Below are 20486 nucleotides of genomic sequence, written 5' to 3' on the forward strand. Positions count from 1 at the left end.
CTGCTGGAGTGTTGTTCCTACATTATGTGACACCAAGGCATGTTAACCTTCTGTTCTTCTGTCACAGGAAAACAAAGTATGCGCTCCCAAGTATACATGTAAAGCAGATAAGAAATCAGAATCCAACAGTACTGTAAAAAATGTCACACTACAGTCCCATCTGTATGTCCCCTAACCTCTCTATCTCTGTGTCAAAGTCAGGACAGGGTTATATGACTTCAGGTCACTAAAATAATAACATCACTGTGTACTAGAATAGGTGATGTCAGTTGAATAACTCAGCATCACAGGAGGTTCATAACTGGTAAAGCACTTCAGCAAGAACAACAAACCATGTTGTGGATATCAGTCACATTAAGAACGCAGCACACTGGAATGGCACAGTACTGTCTGCTTGCTTTTGGTTTTGGGGGAAGATCATGTACAGTGAAATATTCTGAAGGATGCTTCATGACTACTGTATGTATGTTGGAGGAAACTTCTACATACCACTATCAACAGCTGATAAACATGTGCATAAGAGGGTGGAATCCTGTACCTATGTGTGCAGTATGGAAATGGAAGCAGATGCCATGCATTTTTCTAAGTACAGCTAATAAACAGATACATAAAGGGCAGTGTATGACCATAACTGTGGGCATCACTCTGCATACCATACATACTCACTGATCACATGTTTTGTCCACAGATGTATTGGCATAGGTACTCAAGGGAAGAAACAGCTGAAAATTTTCACTGCCGAGGAGAAAAAATACTACAACTACTACTACAGCAGACCATCCACATATATGTTATGCACCTTTTTGGCAAAGGTGCTGCACAGAAGCAGTGTCAGGACCAGATCTGGCAGGGACTGGGGCAGGATATGAATGTTGGGGACATCTATAATAGGCATCTACAATAAGTGTCATGAAGGGTTCCTGATATGATACTCCATGTAAAGGAGGGGCATGGGGCATTGCAAAAAACACATCTGACACAGGGGGAGAACCACCAGTACAAAAGTGCATATTAAGGCTAAAGTACTTTTGGTCTCACTCACCAGCCAGTGGGAGTGTTCCCTCATCTTGAAGGTGGTTTGGATGTCAGAGATGAGCTGTTACCAATTCATCCATGAGTCAGAGTTTTCATTCTAGTGTAGTATAGCACATTCTGGTACACATGAAATTAAAGAATGGCCAAGAACTACTTGCCTGTCTTTCCAAGAACCTCTAGTCCACAGCAGCAACAAACTACATGACATGGTATGTCTGTTTTAAAATCTGCTATAATTCTATTTCAGTGTGTAATACCGTACATGCTAAAGGGATTATAGGAATGTGTGTGTGTGTGTGTGTGTGTGTGTGTGTGTGTGTGTGTGTGTGTGTGTGTGTGTGTGTGTGTGTGTGTATGTGTGTGTGCATGTGTGTGTGGGCAGACGGTGTTGTCATATGTATTACTGCTTTCTTAGGTTCCTGTGAAAGAAGATCAAGCAAAACAAGACAACAGAGGGTTTTTGTCCACATAGCACCTGTAGCTGATGATGGTGGCAACATACAAAAGACATAGTTCAATGATACAGTGGCAATGTCTGTTACACTATAAAGAGTGGGATCACCCAGATACACCATTACAGAGGTCACTGTAGAAGTACAGGCTACACCACACAACCTCCCCTGTGCATGACTGACTGCATCTGCCTGAAAGTCCCACAAAGTCTTCACCTGTGTCCTCAATGTACATGGGATCTGAAATGCACACTGCTACTGTGGTGAGTACATCCATCACATGGGATGGATGTGGGAAGTTTATGCCACCATGACTCTAGAACCATCTCCAATATTGCTGTGATACCAAGAATTAATCAGTAGCTGTGCAAGTCAGTGATTCTTGCACAATCATAGCACTGTGGAGATGGAGAGGACACTTTGTGGATTCTGAGAGACCATGCACTCACATAAAGTACAGGGACAGGAAGCAGACAATGTTGCTCAGATTACTGGTGTAAAAAATTGCCTCCATTCATACCTTCATGAAACAAACTGCAACTACCTCCCAGCTTGCCTCTAAAGGCCATGCCTTCTATGCTGGTGGGAATGTCAGGATAGTACTGAGGTCACCTCTCACTGTGTTCCCCCAGCTGTGCAAGGAAGACCACTCCATAACATGTGTAGATATGGTGATATCTGATGTACAGCATGGTCAGTACATGCATTGTCCTGCATAGCTTGGGTGTGAGAATGCATGCATCATTTTATTCTATATTGTCTGTTTTATGGCCCATAGTTGTGAACCAGATGCCACCTCTTTATGAGTGCTGCAATGCATTGTACCTGCCTGTGGCTCAGCTGTGGTACAGCTGCTGCATTTTTCTCACCTAACTCCCCAACCTGCATTCTGCTGTTGGTATTACTGTTACAGAAGGCCCTACTAAGATGTCCTCCTGCCACTCTGCTTTCATAATGCATATTGTGCAGCATTTCACACAAAACAAAAACTTGCTGCAGATTTATGGCTTTTGTTGCAGGGCCCCACCTGACGACTTTAGGCAATAGTAGAGAACCCTGACTAGACCAACATCTGCTCCACTACATAATTTGTTTCAGAATGTGCTGCATTATAGGTCATTTCTTGCATGACTTGGGAGATTGCGAATGGAAGTCATTAACTGGTGTCCAAGGCATATCCAACATCACCTGGAACACATAACACACAACAAATTATATGTGAACTGTTTGCTCCCTGCTTGCATGATAACTATATGTATATTCCTGCCAGTCAAGCTTGTTTATGCACATATTAATTGGCTGTAGGAAATTCCTTTGCAGGAATCTTTGGTATAGGACAGACCTTTGCCAGACGTGTGAATCATAGGGAAATGCACAACAGCTGAACAGACTAATTTTAAATAATGCCATAGGCATTACAGACCACCTGAAAATTAATGGAGAAGAAGCCCTTCTTGTTCAGATATCCCATTTCTTTTAGACTAGGTGGGACCTTGATGACAGGGAGTGTTTAATCACAGGTCCACAAAGAAATGGGCACTGTAAAATGCACACATGGCATCAGTTCTAATCCTCTGCAGTCCTGAGGAAATAAATATGTCTCTCCACATGCTATCACTGAGGAACTGGTTTAGGATTTGTGAGCCTGACACCTGAGATATCCATAATGTGTCTACTGTAGGTCAGTGAAATGTAGCCTGTGCAGCTAAGATGGTTAAAGCTGCACATACCTTAGTATCCACATAAATGGGCAGAATTCTTTTTTTCACCAAATTATTTTAGTTCATGACTTATAGAATACTATAAAATGTTAAATGGTATGGATGTTTTTGATAATACAAATATATTTTAAACACCTATATAATTTGTATTTTTATTTGTTTATTTTATTGATTGATTGATTGATTGATTGATTGATTGATTGGTGATGGTTATGAATTAATAAAGTTTCCTGTTGATTGGGGAAATATGTTATTATTTAATATGTTATATATGTTATTATAGAATATATTTAATTATTTAATATAGATTATTATTCCTAGTGGTTGGGGAAAATGGATATTTATATAGGTTCATAGGTGTTTACTAGGCTAATGGCCCTGGAGCCTTTACAAGCCTAGCCCATAGTAGTGCCCTGGCATCTTGCCACCCGATGTTAGTTACCAGTGCCTCTATCAAGTAGAGCCACTTGAGTGATCCCTGGGGTGAACTTTCTATTACCTATCTACTCATCATGATTTCTCTTGAAAAGGGTCAGTGAGATGCCCTGCTTGACATGTATGGAAAGTTTATTCCAGAGCATGGGCAGTCTCTGGGTCAGGAACCTGTCACTCCAGCATGTTCTGTTGATTGTGGTACTGAGGTTGAGGTCTCTGGAGCGTGTGATGTGAAGGGATTGGCATTTCTTTAGATGTAGCATTTCTAATAGAGCTGGGTCAGACATAGCTTTGTAAGTCAAGCAGAGATCGTCTCAAAGTAGGTGATATGAGACAGAGAATAGCTGGAGTCTTTTGAGTCTGTCCATGTAAGACATGGGTTTAATGCCTAGGATCCTCTTCATGAGGTACTTCTGTGGCCTCTCCAGCTGTTGCAGGTGTCTAGTGAGGTACATGCCAAATGGGGTATTATACTCAATGACTGGTCTAATGAGGGAAAAGTAGAGAGAGACGATGACCTGTTTCTTCCTGGATGCAAAACCCTTGGTAATGAGATGTGCCACATAGAAGGACATTTGACTACAGTGGCAATGTGGTGGTTGAAGGAAAGGTTGTTGTGAACTTGTGTCCCCAGATATCTTGTAATGGGTCTACTTTAGTTGACCGAAACGCCAGTTCACCGACACGCAAAACACCGAGACCAAACAACCGAAAACACATAATACCGACATCTCACAAAACTGAACACCATTACACCGACACACAAAATGTAAACTACACATTACACACAATTACATATCCACTAACCTTAACCCAAACCCTAACCCTAAGGTCTGACACTACCGCACACTTACCCTACCCGCACCCTAACCCTAACTCACTTAACTCAACCCTAAACCTAAAGTCCATCACTATCACACACTTACCCTACCTGCACCCTAACCCTAACTCACTTAACCCACCCTAAAACATATAGCCCGTCACTATCGCACACTCACCCTACCCGTACCCTAACCCTAACTCACTTAACCCGCCCCTAAACTACACTCCGTCACTATCACACACTTACCTTACCCAAACCTTAAGTCCGACACTACCGCACACTCACCTTTCCCGCACCCTAACCCTAAATCTCTCACTATCGCACACTTTCCTGTCCACTCCCTAACCCTAAATCCCTCACTATTGCACACTTACCGAGTCACGCTCACACGTTCCCCATGTCGGTCTTTCGGCTGTCGGGATTTCACCTTGTCGATCACCTTCGGTTTCGGTCATTTGGTCTCGGTCTTCTGCGTGTCGGCGAAGTGGCGTCTCGGTCAACTCAAGTAGACCCCTTGTAATGCCTTCAGTGCTAAGTGGGCACCCATTGATGTGGTAATTAGTGGGAACTGAGTTTTTACCAAAGGGGATGAAAATGCATTTTTGGCATTAATCTTAAGGCCATGGTTTTGACACCAGTCATTGGTCTAAGTGAGGCCATCCTGATGTAGTTGTTTATTTATCAAGCCTGTTTCATTGTGTTATTTAATACTGAGGAAGACTTTTAGCAGAAAATGGTTTATTTGCTATTTTGGACAGCAGTATAAAGAATTGTTCAATAGAACATTGGTGTTTGGATTTTATTGATGCTGTTTGTTTTTTGATGCAGTTGTTTCTTTTGTTTGTTGTACTGAGGGAGGAACCATACAAGGAAGGATGGTTCTTCTCATGCTACATATCCTCCTTGATTCTGCTTATGAGAAACACAGTTCAGAAAAGTGTCTTACAGTCTCCCTGCCCACATGAATATAGCCTGCTATCTGTTTCTCAGCTGGAGGTATACAAGTCATTGTTTGCATGTCCTAAGTAGTGTGGAAGACCAGGACTTGCAACTTTGCAAGAATTCTTTCAATGGTGGCCATTAACACAGGCTGCTAAGCTATAGCAGTTGTAATTCAAGCTTTTCTCCCCTTATGCACACCAACTGTTGCTGTAAAAAATGTGAATGTGCTAAGGTGCAGCATGCCGTTACATAAGTTTCTGAATCGATTCTTTTTTGCATACATCATCGGGCTCATTTGCATGGAGTCCATGCCTTCCTTCTCATTATGCACTCATTAGCATGCACAGTATACTGCAGTATTTTACTCTCAATGTCATCACTCTGTCATTTCCCTGAGTCTCTCACACCCTGTACATACCTGCTACTGCAGTTAACTTCTCACGTGCAATGCGCTAATTATCTATGAATACAAGCCAACATTTTACTAATGTTATTTAAGAGAGATTAAGAGGTAACTGAAGGATCTCTATATGTATATGCATTGTTTCAAGAAGTAAGTAAAGATGTTTAGAAAAACAAATTATTACATTGATTTTTTTTTACATGAAAATGTGCTAGTATTGGCATAGATAGGGCCATGGGTGTTTCTCATCATTGTTACTCTTAATTGTCTATAATATTGTTAATAAAAGCCGCATATATTATGCTGCTAAGTAAACAGCTCACAAGTTACTGTAATCAACATACTATTATGCTGAGAATATATATGTTTTGGTACTGCAAGACCGACCCAGTGGCTCCTCTATCTGTATACAGTTGGCCCATTCATTCCATAGGGTGTGAGCAGGGCATCCGTTGGCTAGGTGAGAGCTGTATGGCTTATTTGTTTCTCCTTGGTTAGTCAAATCATTCCATTAATTTCCTAATGGTGGCAGTTGGGTGGAAAGCAATGAGCCAACTTCCAGGTCCTATAGTATATAAGCCAATCCTTGACTTGAATGTATCCACAAAGACAGAAAAAGAAAATGAAAAGGTAAAAAGTCATGGACATTCAGAAGCCATCTAGCTGAAATACTTAATGTCCTTAATGGGTTATTTGCATATATCCCATGGGGCTTTATTACAAGAGGTTTAAAGTATCACACAGGAAAAACTCTAGCTTGGTTAATTTTTTTTGTAGTTTTTATTAAAGCTACAAAATGGTTGGACTGTACTAGGGAAGAACTGTACAAACTGTGGAGCTCATCACATTCTCTCTACACCCACATGGATTTCATTAATGCATTCTGATGTATTCCCACCTATCAAATCATGATGCTTAGTGACTACAATAGATTATTCCTCCATATGCTCTATACAGCGATATTTTACTTGAAGGCCTCACCTTGTGTTTCGCACAGAAGTGGGCATGTCGTGAATGATTGACAACCAGGTCTCCATATGTAATGAGCCATGATTGACATGGCATTCTAATCAGCTGTTGAGAAGTAAAATATCCCCATTAAATGTAGTATGAATTTTTTTACTTGAGTGTGTCAGTGCACAAATATATTTATTACATACATACACAAACATATGCCCTACCACCACAGAATTATTTTCATTTACGATCTGAGCCAAAAAGCCCATACATACTCAAACATTTCAGAACATTCTGTGTATGTCTCTAGTTAAAACATAGTACCCGACACTGACAGATTAGAAATTATGCTGGCAGTTCAATCTTCCAGTCTAGAAATCTGCATGTATCTTTTCTTAATTGTTGCCCTTTTATTTATTCATTTGTTTTGTGGTTGTGTAATACTTTAAATGTCCTATAAGAATAATATTGTGACTTGTGTATTTGTTTAGCATTAGTAAAGTGATGATGTCAAAAAATGCTACAACACGCAAACAAGCTGCTATCTAAAATCGCTTCAAAATATAGCTGCTAAAGGACCACATCTCTTCCTCCCACAACAAGAAATAGGGACAGAGCCTAAAATAATAGGGGGGGGGGTGCAAAGTCCCTAAAACAGGGACACAATTTAAATATTGCTCTTATAAACTTATAACATTAGTAGAATAACAGGTTTTGTGTTATCATGCATTTTTCTGAAGAATACGAAGTCAGAAACTCAACTGTCTGTCATTCTTTAGTTACTTCAGTCCTCAGTGACTTGCCAGAAAACACACATTTTAGGAAGAACAGACTAAAATATGAAACAAAATCTGGGCAATTGAGGGGTATGTAAAAGATCAAATTTATGTAAATTTGACATACAATTACAGCTGTAATAAGTTGCCGGCAAGGTTTAACACAAACAACTGCATCTTCAAAGAGTACTTGCTTGTTAAAAGGCTGTGCAGATCGAGTTAATTCAGTCCAGACATTGTTTTCATTTATTTTCCATCCATCATCATTGTTAAAAACTAAATTTATCTTGCCTTAAAAACAGACATATGGCACAACCCATAAAAATACAAAAGTATTTCTACATACTAGAAACATATACTGGTGTCGCTGTTGAGGAAATGCATATTCATTAGTGCCCGATTACGAAATAGCACGGGGGTGGGTTTTGGGCGGGGCTTGCTACTGCGCATCTGGTGAGGCCCTCACGTAAAACATCGCCCTCTATACTGCTACTCTTGTGATCTCTGATATGGGTGGAAAAGCTCTGCATATTTTAGTCCATGTACCCAGTTTATAATTACAGAAATAAAAATAAAATGTTCTGAAATAGTTTTACGTGGGTGCGGCACATGAGCATTGTTACTTTTAAAGAGCGGCTGGAAGTTATTACTGTTACCATTGGTGAGCATTGTGGGAACATTCAACAGGTTTAGGCAGGTTTGCGGAAATGCGCACAACAAGATATGAGAATTAACTGAGTAGGTGCAGGAGATGATGGAAGCTTGTGGAGAAGGAAAGGGTAATATGAGGTCAGAAAGTATAATGGAGGTTAGATATTTATGTTCTATTTTGGAGTCCCAATGTTTCCACACCCCACTAACTCATTTGCCCTTACTGGCATCTGAGGACATTGGGCTTGAAACTTGAGAGCTGGGGATTGTGATGGGTCAGAACATTTTACCAGGCTTCATGTAATGAGCTATTAGTAGGAAGGTCTGCTTGGTGTTGCCTACAGCATCTCCCTAAGATGCTGGAGTATGGAGAGCACTTAAAAAAAAAAAAAAATATATATATATATATATATATATATATATATATATATATATATTAAAATGAACTCGCTGTGGCAAAAAAAAGAAATGCACACTAGACGGAACTGGTATAAAGTACATCCTTTAATGATGTGATGAACTTCATCAGAATACAGTAACAAGGAATAGATGCTGTAGAAATAAACAGTACTATACTTATAAGATGTGCAACCAAAGAAATGAAGATTTTTAAAAAATACAAATACAGTTACCAATAACAGAAGAATGGCATTTTAAGTTGTTATGGTAACTAGCCTGGCCTATTTGTAATATATACATATGTATCATTAAAGGATGAAAGCGCTTCATACTAGTTCTGTCTAGTGTGTATTTCTTTATTTTTGCTGCAGTGAGTTTGTTTTAATTTATTTAGTTTTCTCTGAGCTTTTTGGTTGTATTATAAAAAATATATATATATATATATATATATATATATATATATATATATATATATATATATATATATTTATGTATTCATACTTATTTGTTTATGTTAAAGTTTGTTAACCAGTGTAGAGCACTGATCCACGTAGAACATTCTCATCCTCAGCAATGTAGGAAACAATAAACTTTAATCGATATCATGTAAGAGCAAGTATATATAGAGTTACAAGTCAGGATAATATGCAGTATACATAAACACAATCATAGATAGACTTGATACAAAATTATTCAGTAAAATAGATAAGAAGAGTACCTGCACACTGTCAAACATCATGTTTCTGTGGAGTAAATGATATACAAAGAACAAAGCATGTACAATTGTGGGTGGCACAGTGGTACAGCAGATAGCATTATCACCTCACAGCAAGACGAGCCCTGGTTGGATTCTCAGCTGGGGTGCCTTCTGTGCAGTCTTCATGTCCTCGCTGCATTCGTGTGGGTTTCCTCCAGGTGCTCCGGTTTCCCTGCACATTCCAAAGACCTGCAGTAGGTGAACTGGACACACTAAATTGGCCACAGATGTGAGTGTGCACATGAGTGTGTGGTGTGGAAGATCTACCATGGCAGGACTAGCTACCTGGTGATGTAAACCTTGGCTCGAGGTGATTGTCACTGTTCAAGTGACACGCCAACCCCATCTGCAAAAATGGAAAAAGGGGTTGTGGATAAATGGATGGATTTACAGTATGTACATTGGAGGGCATGGGATGTAAAATAAGAGGAAAGAAGGGAAAGCAGAGAGACAAAAAAGAGAGAAAAAATATGGGAGGATAAGGGGGGAAATGTGCTTCTACCTTATTGCCAGGTTAAGGTGATCCTGGCAAAACAACAGGAGTTTGGGGATGAGTTTACTGGTAAATCAAGGAGCAATATATACACACAGGAATTCAATGTCCCATCAAACAGGCCCCTTACAGTGTGCCTAAATGAAAAAACCCTGAGAAATGAGCAAATAAGATGTTGAATCTGGGGATAATCCAGGAGTCCAATAGTTTTTTTCTGTTTTAATATGCTTTATAACAAAAATATAAGTTAATAAATAAACATAATGTTTTATTTAAAAAAAACAGTAATAGCATACTTTCCTGATACCTAATCTGAAATATTCATAAGTTCAAGAAGCTAGCAAGTAAAGGATGGGTTGTTTGACCGGGAGTCAGCTGAGCGGCCCCACAAAGACATTCTAAATTGTACCCCAAAATTGCTAAGGCCAGCTCTATATACAGTACTGTACACCTAAAATGACACCTGTTTAAATAAAAATGCTACTTCATCATATATGAATTATGAACAAGTTCCTGAAGTGCAGTACAATATTCAGTAGTAACTGTCAGCATACAGCTTCCACTAATTGACTAAAATATCAGTTGTTAGTCAATAATTCATTGTATTATGCATAGTACGTAATTGTTCAACCTTTTATCAGCAACTTTTGATTAAATGTTTTCAATAATACATAACACTTTGAATGGGTGCATGTTAGCTGTTGAGTAGTTTACATTTGAATATCCCACTTACCTTTTTTAAGAAATAAACTGGATGACTGAACATTACAAAATACAAAATCTGATAACTTCTAACATTACTGGTAGCATCAATGCAGTCAGATGGCAAATAATTAAGTCCTTTACTAAGTACTTGTGTTTGTATATAAGTTAATGCAGCAGTTTCAGGTAAGATAACAATATTGAATCCAGTAGTTGTACATGTAATGTCCATTTATTTACTCATCAACAGCAGGGAATTTGTTGTTAGCTTTCCTGGATTATTTTATACTTCGTCCCCCAACTACTAATCTCTTATCTTATTCATTGGCTGTATAAAGATATAAACGTCTGAGATCTATACATACTCTGGTACCTAAGAAAATCCCAGTAATAACCATTGGAAGACCTTACCTTATAAAGATATAAAACAGAAACACTCTCAGTAAAATCACTTATTTGCTTCTTTATCCCTCATTGCTAGTTTCTTTGTTGTCATGTATATAATTAAAACAATGAGGTTTGACTAAAATACATATGTCAATATATACACCAATTAAATAACAGTTAAAAAATATGCATGTAGCTAGCTATCATAATTGAATAATGCCACCAAATGAGCTCATGGTAAGATTGTTTCTAGCACACAGGGTAAAAAATTAACAGTTGAATCACATTGTACAGTTTGTCACTTCAGGATTCAACATTTCTACTATTTTAGAGTTAAAGAAAATCCTTTTCAAATGTTGTTCTATATTCCTTGATTTTTTTGGAAGGCAAACTGAACCAGTCAAGAGAGAATTATAATATGCAGAAAATAATGTTCACATTAGTATCGCTGCAATGGAAATTACTATTCATCAGACTGCACCACAGATTGCAACCTATGAAATATTTGCTTGTGATTCTAGATGCAGAGCAAGTACTTCTAAAGGCTATATAATAATTTGTGGTACTTTTAACATGTCCAGTGTTTTTTGCAAGCCAGTCTGGCCTTCATCACACTGGATCTTCATTTATTTGTAACTCATCATGCTGAAGTAGTTACATAAAGATTTTTTTTGTCAAATCAAAATGAAGGTAGACAGTGTGAAGTACACTTTTATGTATTTCCCCTAGTTTGTACAGTTATGTTGCCATTTCTGGCCTCCTTATTATTCGTTATTTATGCCACCTACTTATTTAATATGTGTGTATACCTCTGCGTGTGTGTGCATGTGTGTCTGTTTGTGCGTGTGTGGGGGGAGGGTGTGGGTGTTCCTTCCTGTATTTATCTATCTATACCCATCTGTCTACACACACACACACACACACACACACACACACACACACACACACACACACACACACACACACACACACACACACACACACACACACGTATACATTCACTGTATACTACTGCCATCTAGTAGTAAAATATATCATTGCATTCACAAATTATTTTTTTTTCTTTATTTACAAAACAAATCTTGTTCACAAATGATTATAAAACCTGTCCTCACATAAAAAGTTTTACTCAAGTCAGGAAAATAAATTGCACCTAAAATAACCATCCATTTATTTTATTATTAAGTTTTCCAAGTAAGCACAGTTTCCCAGTAACTTTGTCTATCCTAATGAAAGAAAAGTTTCCAGTCATGTGCCAGAGGGTATGCTTCTTAATCTATGACAGTTAATGTCAGTTAGATGTAATGTTGCTCTTTGTTTAAAATAGCATGTAGTCTGACCTGTGTAGAATGCCCTGCACCCACATATTGGCATATACACTATCTATTGTGGATTACAAGCAATTGAAGTATTGATTTCAAAAGTTCTAATAGTATTGATAACGGTGAATCATTTTACACATTTTGGAACAGTCTATAATGTCTTCTCATGGATCTTCTACTTCTTTTGGATTTTCCCAGTTAGGGGTCACCACAGTGGATCACCTGTCCGCTCACGATTGGCAGTGGAGTTTTATGGTGTCGAGTTGCCAGCCCGGCACCCAACCTTCCACAGAAGGCACACACACGCACACATGTACACCTAGGACCAATTTAGAGTGTCCAATCCACCTACAGCATGTCTTTGGATGTGGGAGGAAATGGGAGCACCCGGTGGAAACCCACATGTCCACAGGGAGGACATGCAGACTCCGCACAGAAGGCACCCCAGCGGAGGATCAAACCAGAGAACCTCTTGCTGTGAGGTGGCAACGCTAACTGCTGCACCAAAAACAAATCTGATCTTTTGATGTCAATGAACATTGACAAACAACTAATCAGGTTGTAAATGTTACTAAAAATAAATCTTTACTAAATTCATTAATGTAAACAAAGTACATTAGTTGTTCATAAATGGTGAATTTTTCATTAAAATAAATTCTTAACTATAAAATGTAAATATTGTGCTAAAAAAGGGGGTAACCATAATAGTTATGGTTACTGTTACACAAGAATCTATTTAACATTAACACAAAATTAGTTATATTTAAAAATTTTTCTTGTTATTATAAAAAAAATTAAAAAAATGTTGATTTAAATGTCTTTCTCTCTCTCTTGAAAACCAGATGTTTTGGGTTTAAATGTTCCTAAATTTTAAAAAATTTAAACACACACAAAAAAACCTTAAAATTGTTTCACAGTTTGTTTTTTTTCATTTTCAGTATACTATTAATACTGATGCTCTCATTCATTCCTGGACTTCTTAAAATGAAGACCTTTACTGAGCAAAGGTGGGCTTCCTATAAATAGTTGATCAAGTGTTCTCCCTTTATTATCCTTAGTAAGAAGGATGTCCAAATAATGAAGTGAATTACTACTAAGATGATTTCCATGAATTCAATAAATAAAATTGATTGTTTTGCTTAAATCACTCAGATTAGTTAGGATGTCAGAGAACCAATCTATTCCCATATGTGGTGGTATACTTGGGAAAAGTTCTATTACATCTATAGTGATCATCAGAACATCCTTATTACAGATGTTCAAATAATTAAATAATTCTCATTTAACACCCTTTTGGAGCAGATGATCAAAAAATGTATTTGATGTTAGCTTGGGCAACATTAAATCATTAATAGAGGCCTGCTCATATGTTTAACTGCTGCACCACCCTGGCCGCCAATGTTTACACATGGATAGCAACCTTTAATAGGAATATGAACTGGATCAGTATGTTTATAGTTGCAGTGCTTTATATTATAATATTTTCAAGTGGTTTCTGTGCTGTGCCTAGGTGTTTAAATCATTTTGGCGATGGCTTTCATTTTATTGCATTATTAAAATTTATCTTCTGAATCTGAAGCTACAGTTATAAATTGATCTGGGCTTTAAGGTATCCATTATTAATATTCTGAGCTCTTAAGTGGATTATCAGCATTGCTTATCTATTTCTGTGTTTTAGGCACTTTTCAAACAGTATCCATTCTTATTTTTCCTGAGCTCTTAAGTGGATTATTAGTACTGTTCATCTAACTTCTGTGTTGTAATCTATTTTCAAACTTAAAAAAGCCAGCTTTGGCCAGTTCTGTGAGTTGTATTTAGAGCTTGTGGTAATTAACTCTCTCCCCCAGTATTTTACATTACATAAGCAATAAGCCATCTTAGTCTTGGGACTGCTGGAAGCTTGGAAGCTTGAAAACAAAGCATTTGGACTACATTTTGCATCCAGGAAAGTGCATTTAAACTACATTTAAAATACTGTACTTATTTTACAATTTAAATCAGTTTTGTGTATTCCTGTTGTGTTTGTTCTGTATCTAAAGTCAAAGCTATTACCTGAAGATGTTTTTATAGTTGCAGTGGTTTACAATACAGAGTTTTCAAGTGGTTTCTGGGCTGTACATAGGTGTTTAAATTATTTCTGAGTTGATTCTCATTTTATTGCATTTTTACTGTTTCTCTTCTGAATATTTACTTATGCACCTAAACGTTCACCTGCCATGCTTTTACACTTGGAGGCTTTTGAACTGCCTAGCCCTACAGTATTTCTTGGTTGGTAGCTCCTCCCAGTCTCATATTCTGGCTCTTGCCCTACAGGCTCTAGAAGCTCTTCCCAGTATTTTCTCCACTGCTCACTTTACTGGGTACTGGCAGAAGCAACTAGGAAGGCCCTCCCCTTAGACTGTTAGTGTACTTTGAAACTGTCTTAAAGTGTGTTGGCTAGTCTGCCATTAAATCATCTTCTAATTACTTGTAGCCTGTTGTTAGATTTGTTTCTAGTTCCTTTTAACTTTTGGCTAACTAAAATGTATTTTTACATTAAGAAGACTTGGACTACAATTCTAGTGGCAGTCAGAAAGTGAGAATTACTTATTGTAGCTTGCTGTTTGGTTTATTTCTGATACCTTTTCACCTTTGGCTAGCTAAATTGTGTTTTTACATTAAGAAGACTGGGACTGCAACTCTAGTGGGAGTAGAACATTGACCTGGTTTGTCCAAGTTGGAAAACACACAGAAAGGCTTAAAGTAAGAATTTCTTGTTGTAGCTAGTTATTTTATTTGGTTTGTTTCTGATACCTTTTAACTTTTTGCTAACTAAAGTGCATTTTTACATCTAGAAGACTGGGCCTGTAATTCTAGTGACAGTAGAAAGGTAACCTGGTCTGTGCAATTTGGAAAAAAACACGGGGTGACAAAGTGACAATTACTTGTTGTAGCTAGTTCTTTTTCACCTTTGGCTAACCCGTGTGTGCTTTTAAATCAAAAAGAATGGGACTGCAATTCTAGTGGCAGTAGAAAGGTAGTTTGGGCTGTCCAAGTTGGGAAACATACAGGTGGCATATACTGAGATTGTTTCATCAGCCATGGGGCTTTTTAGGGACTTAGCTTTTTGGTATTAATCTGCACTTGAGAGCTTCTTTTGCTGTGCTTTTATGTTAAGAAATTCTTTGGTCATCCATCTTGTGGAAGAATGTGCTTACCTGGTCTTTCTGAGTTGGGAAGGACCCCAAGGAGAATAAAGTGAAGTAGTGTACTGATCAAAAAGCACACAAGTTAGTTTTCATCTTTTTTCTATCTGTCATAAGATAGCAAAATCATAGCTGGTTCAACTAGCTGCTCTCTATGTCCCTCAAAGCTCACAAATTTTACCTAGACCTATTAGAGATGATCACCCAAATGCATATTCATGGGAGACTTTAACTACCCCTTTATAGGCTGGAAAATGTACACTGCCTTTAACTCACAGGTACAACATTTCATGGACTTTAGCAAAACAAACACCCTGGACCAGATAGTGCACACTTCAATCAGAGGATCAAACATACTGGACCTAGTACTCACCAACATGAGAGAGAACTGCACTGTTCCCTGTGTAACATCCTCATTGGTGAGGTTGAACCACTAAGCTGTCTCTCTTTGAATAAAAATCAATCTGGAAATTCCAGTTAATCCCATAACAGTTTTAAGGCAAAGGATAATCTATTAAGTCACAGTTTGCCAAAATTTTTGACTTCCCAAACCCCAAGAACACAGCTACCTATGCAGCATTATTCACAGAAACCCTATACAAACATGTAAATGGCTGGAATGAGGCTGCTGTACCTACCAGATATAAGCCCAAATCTTATACCAAAAACAACTTTACTGATATAATCCTAACCTTAAGAGGGTATATAACAAAAGAAAAAAGTCATGGCCAAAATCAAGAACACCTGAGAACACAGCAACCTATGCAGAATTATTCACAGAAACTCTGTACAAGCATGTAAATGGCTACATTGAGGCTAACATGCCTACCAGATATAAGCCCAAATCGAATACCAAAAACAAACCCCATTGGTGGAATCCTAATCACAGGGTATATAACGAAAGAAAAAAGTCAGAGTCAAAATAAAAAAAAACAACTTTCATAGGTTCATACATTCATAGATGTGTACTACGCTAATGGACCTGGAGCCTTTACAAGCCTAGCCCATAGGATTACCCTGGCTTCATGCCACCCAACCTTAGTTCCCAGTGCCTCTGTCAAGTAGAGCCACTGGAGTGATCCCCGGGGTGAATTTTCTATTTCCTATCCACTCATCAAGATTTCTCTTGAAAAGGGCCAGTGAGGTGCTCTGTTTGACTTGTATGGGAAGTATATTCCACAGCATGGGCAGTTTCTGGATTATGAACCTGTCCCTCCAGCAAGTTCTGTTGATTGTGGTAATGAGGTTGAGGTCTCTGTAGCGTGTGGTGTGGAGGGATTGGGATTTCTTTAGATGTAGCAATTTCTAACAGAGCTGGGTCAGACATGGCTTTTTAAGTCAAGCAAAGATCGCCTCTAAGTAGGCTATATGAGACAGAGAATAGCTGGAATTTTTTGAGTCTGTCCATATAGGACAAGTGTTTAAGGCCTAGGATCCTCTTTGTGAGGTACTTTTGTGACCTCTCTAGTTGTTGCCGGTGTTTAGGGAGGTATTTGCCAAATGCAGCACTGTACTTGATGATTGGCCTAATGAGGGAAGAGTAGAGTAGACAATGACCTCTTTCTTCCTGGATGAAAACCCCTTAGTAATGAGATGTGCCACAAAGAAGGACTTTCTGACCACAGTGGCAATGTGGTGGTCAAAAGAGAGGTTGCTCTCAACCTGTGTTCCCAGATTTTTTACAGCACCTTCTGTGTTCAGTGGACTACCATTGATGTGGTAATTCATGGGAACTGGGTTTTTCTCAAAAGGGATGATGACACATTTTTTGGCATTGAGCTTAATGCCATGGTTCTAACTGTTGGTCTCAGTGAGGCCTTTCTGTAGGATGTCAACATCACTTGGGGAGTTAATAATAGCTATCAACTTTCAATCATCTGTGAACTTTGTCAGCCAGGGTCCCTTCCTTTTGGTCTGGACTTCAGAGGAGTAGATACCAAACAGGAGAGGACCAATGACCGAATCCTGTGGGACTCCACTCATGACTGGTCAGCAGTCTGACTTGGAATCAGCTACTGTCACACTGTGGGTTCTATCTGTGAGCCAGTTTGCAACCCACCTAGTGATATAGGAGTTGATGCCAAGCTTAGTGAGTTTTTCTATGATTTCTGAGTGGGGAATGGTATCAAAGGCCTTGGCCAGATCAAGATAGGCTGTATGAACCACCTTGCCTTCATCCACATCTCTGGTGACTGACTAAAAAACTGTGTGGGATCCAGAGTTTGGAGATTCCCTATATCCTTGTTTATTAGGTCCATGATGATGCGTTCCATAGCTTTGCATATAAGACTTGTCAGGCTAATGGGGCGATAGTTCCCAGGGTCTGTAGTCACTCCTCCTTTGTGGAGAGGAATGACTGTAGCAGTGCGCCATTCAGTAGGGACAAAGCCTGAGGTGAGACTGTGATTGAACAGGGCACACAAGTGAGGTACCGGTTCACTCTGTAGTTCATGTAGAGCACAGCCAAGGATATTGTCAGGTACCATAGAAGATGTATTCTTGGCCTTTGACCATGCTGTTTTAACCTGTGCAGTAGTAATACTAGGTGCCTGGCAATCTACTGGTATTGCAATTGGTCCTTTGGGGTGGGTAAAGTTGACACTGAATCTGTCGACCAGTATATTGGCAATATCTGTTGGCTCAGTATAGGAGGCACCATTGTGCAGTAGCTCAGAGTAAATCTGGGTATTGCCATGGAGATTCGTTACATAACTATGGAAGGCCTTGTGGTTGTCTTTACTATGCTACAATTCTGTTTTCATAGCTAGCTTTAGATGATTTGATGAGAAATCTCAACTTTTTGTTGAGGATTGTCGGGGAGTTTTTCCAGTCTTGGGACATCACCTTATTCCACATCAGTTTCCTCCTTCTATTGTAGAGTTTGTTTATGGCAGGGGACCACCAAATTTGCTTCCTTTTTTTGGAGGAGAGCATCTTGGTTCTATTGGGTATGGCAAGATCCATGCATTTGTGTACGTGTTCGTACAGTGCACTGGTGTAGGATTCGATGGTCATGCAATTATTCTCTATTTGCATGGGTGCCGTGAAGCAGCCACCTTTGTTTTTAGGAGCCCAAAGTTAGCTTTGCAGAAGTTTTTCATGGTGGTTAACTTTGCAGGGTGGGGTGAGGTGGGAGGGAAGTGGATTTCCAAGGTGATTAGATTGTGGTCAGATCTAACCAGGGAGGAGCAGATATACTGGTGTAGAGCAATGGTCACCCATGTTAGTAAAGACCAGAACAAGGATGTTGCAACCTCTAGTGGGGGTAAAATCAAGCTGGTCCAGGGCATTGGAATTAATAAATTCCAGGAAATGTTGGGCAAGTGCATTGGTACATGAATAATTTCCCCAGTTAATGGAGGAGTAGATGAAGTCATGTAGTATGAGAGTGTTATTCTCCAGGGTGCTTAGGAACATGGAGTGTGAGTCTTGGGACATGGTTGGGGACCTATAGCAAGCTACGACCTGAATTGCTGTCTTACCTAATGTTAGCTGCACCTGAAGTATCTCTGATGTGTTATGTTGGGCTACCAGTCTGGAGGTGTGTGCATTCTTTATGAATATGGAAACACCACCACCTTTGGAGCTTCGGTCCAAGTTCTGGGGCCAAAACGTGTGGAATGAGTTATAGCCTGGTAGTGCAGGGGTGCTTTCTGCTGCCTTGAACCAGATCTCTGTTACAGCACAAATGTCAATGTTCTCCATTTTAAGAAGTGCTTCGAGCGAGTGCATTTTGAGATTTAGACTTCTAGCTTTGAGCAGCATAACCCTCAGATTGCATTTGTTTGTAGCTGTTATGGTGGTAATTTCATCTTTGGAACACTGCCTAAAAAGGCACTATAGGGGTGGCAAGAGCCTTGACCAGTATCTAGAAGCCGAAGGGTGACAGATGCAGGCCAGCTCTGGCAAAGCATCAAGGTTTGTCAGTCATGTAATCTAGATACTGGATGCCCTTACAATGACACCAGAAACTTAGCCAATTGTTGAAATCAATCATTTTCTGCTTGTACTGTGGTATCATACTGGGTGATGGTAGGATGCTGCTCAGGGCAAGGGTCATACCCGCCTGGGCTACATAATCCGAGAGCTCCTCCATGTTTCTTTTCATATAGTCCAGGGAGGTATGTCTCAGGTCATTCACACCCACATGTACAATGACAGAGTCATATTTGTACCTGTTGTTGAGGGACCAGTGTGCGTGCTTTATGTGGTGGATCCTGGCACCTGACAGGCAGCTGACTATTTTCTCCTTATTCAACCTAGTGAATGGGGACATCAGTGTGCCTCACTATTGAGTCACCTATGACTAGTGTGTTGGGCAAGCTGTTTTGCCTTAGGGGCTTTGGTTGAGTGGCACACTGTCTAGGAGAGTTATGTCTCATGATTAGTGTTGTGTTGTGCTGGTTGAGTGCGGTTCTGTCTTGGAGGTCTCTGCTGTTTGGGTAGATTTTTATTGAGAGCCTCCATGAAGGTGGGTGTGTGGTTTGTGTTTTTATGTGAAGGCAGTGCTGGTATGTGTTCTGGAGGGCTATTTGTTCCATGTGGTGTGGTGCAAGTGTTGACCTTCTCCTCTTGATCAGCTATTCCGGTCTTGGCTGGAGAGTGCGTGGCTTCCAATCTGGATATATAAGTGCATCTCTCACATGTCTGAGTGTTGGGTGGTAAGAGGAGAGGGTTGTCAGTGTACATGAGGCAGTTGATACATTGCCTTAGGATGCCCAAGATCACCAGGTTAATAGGAGAAAGCACAGGGAACTGATCTTTAGACATGCCTGGAAGGGTGGGCATTAATAATAACTACTGGAACTTTTCTTTGCAGAACGTTTAGTGCTGGTAGCACTTTTGTGTGCTACAATAATTGCTACAAGAAGTCTGGTAATGGGCTAGACTAATAAGCTAGTAAAAGTGCAGGAGAGGAGAGAACTAGCAGATCTAAGGAAATAATTGAAAAGCAGACTTTGGCACTGCTCAGAAGCTTACAGACAGTCCTGGATACAGCAAATCTGTATCTGGACTAGACTAGTTACAGGAAAGGTAGGAAACAAA

This window comes from Protopterus annectens, chromosome 10.part0, assembly GCF_019279795.1.
Source record: "Protopterus annectens isolate FY-2018-M chromosome 10.part0, PAN1.0, whole genome shotgun sequence".
Lineage (NCBI taxonomy): Eukaryota > Metazoa > Chordata > Ceratodontiformes > Protopteridae > Protopterus > Protopterus annectens.